A 1,492-nucleotide genomic window follows, 5' to 3' on the forward strand; every position below is an offset into this window, starting at 1 on the left:
AAGGCTACAGGCTGCACCAGCACCACTATATAAGCATCTGCAGTGTGTGTGCCTGGATGATCAACAGCTTTGGAAATGAGGGACAGAGGCACAAATTTTACCCACTGCTCTGCACTATAGAGAAGTGGGCTTCCTAGTGACCCAGGAAGCAAGAGTGGTGCTGCATCCCTTTTGACCTCAGCTAAATGACATGGAGATCATTACATCCTCAATGGCTCCAAGGCCTTCATCAGTCATGGTAGTGAATCAGACATCTACGAGGCCAGTCCCGAAAGGAATGCATGCATATCTCATGCATAGTTGTGGAGAAGGGCCTCAGCTTTGGCAAGAAGGAGAAAAAGGTGGGGTGGAACTCCTAACCAACCCAAACCATGTTATTTGAAGATTCCGCTGTCCTTGTGGCTAATAGAATTAGGAGTCAGAGTCAGGGCTTCCTCATCACCATGAAAGGACTGAACAGAGAGAGGCTCAACATTGCTTCCTGCTTCCATCCTCACTGGAGACCACCTGAGCATTCGCAAGCAGTTTGGAGAGTCTCTGGCCAATAACCAGATCTACAGTTCAAACTGGCTGATATGGTGACAAGGCTGGCAGCCTCGCTACTGGTGATCCATAGTGCAGCAGTGGCTCTGCAGGAGTGGGAAGAGGCGGTGACCCTCTGCTCTATGGCCAAGCTCTTTGCTATGGATGGATGCTTTGCCATGTGCAACCAGGCTTTACAGATGCATGGAGGCTACAGCTTCCTGAAAGATTGTGCTGTTCAGCAGTATGTATGGGACTCCAAGGTCCATCAGATTCTGAAAGGGAGCAATCAAGTGATGAGGATGCTGATCCTCAAAGCCTGCCTCAGGAGGAGCACCCACACTTGGTATTCTGGCATGGTGTTCAGTGGTTCTGTGTGGGCTCTTCAGTTCCAGAGGAGTCAGGATTAGACTGAGAGCTGAGCTCTTCCAGGGTGGGACCAGCAGCATCAGCTGTTAGACTGGAGCAGAGTCCACAGAAGAACTGGAAGAGCTGCCCTGATGACAAATGTCACAAGAAGACATATTACCTGTTTTCCTAATGCCAGAAACGTGACCAGACAACACCAAAACAAAAGTCCTTTTGTGGATCCACTTTGTCTTGATTTGTCTGCATTTTTCTGGTTCACTCTTCTGGGTCCCTTTTCTAGGGACCTGGTTCCTTCCACTAGGTCTTTTCCTGATTGCAATGCAAAGGTGTGGGTTGGGGAAGTGGAGAAAAAATGCCCTCCTGTCTGTTCCTGTTCTCTGCACCACAGCTAAAGATGCAGAAGTTTTCTCTGGATGGTACTTTTCTGTGTGTAAATCATGGTAAAATTATTTGGGACACTACTCAGCTGTGATTTAGGATGTATTTTCACTTCTGGACTGTCTGAAAAGACTGAGATTATTTGGAATTTTGAATATTTGTTGTTGTTGTTGTTGTTAGAAGCCTATGGTATTCAGGGTTTCTGTAACCCTTCCTGATAAGT

General features: G+C 47.3%; 1 pseudogene; it reads left to right on the top strand.

The window, feature by feature from the left end:
* The first annotated feature begins 6 nt into the window (after positions 1-6).
* Positions 7-932, top strand: LOC103584562 (annotated as a pseudogene).
* The last annotated feature ends 560 nt before the right edge of the window (positions 933-1,492 follow it).

The sequence above is a fragment of the Galeopterus variegatus genome, unplaced genomic scaffold (genome assembly GCF_000696425.1).
Source record: "Galeopterus variegatus unplaced genomic scaffold, G_variegatus-3.0.2 Scaffold64910, whole genome shotgun sequence".
NCBI lineage: Eukaryota > Metazoa > Chordata > Mammalia > Dermoptera > Cynocephalidae > Galeopterus > Galeopterus variegatus.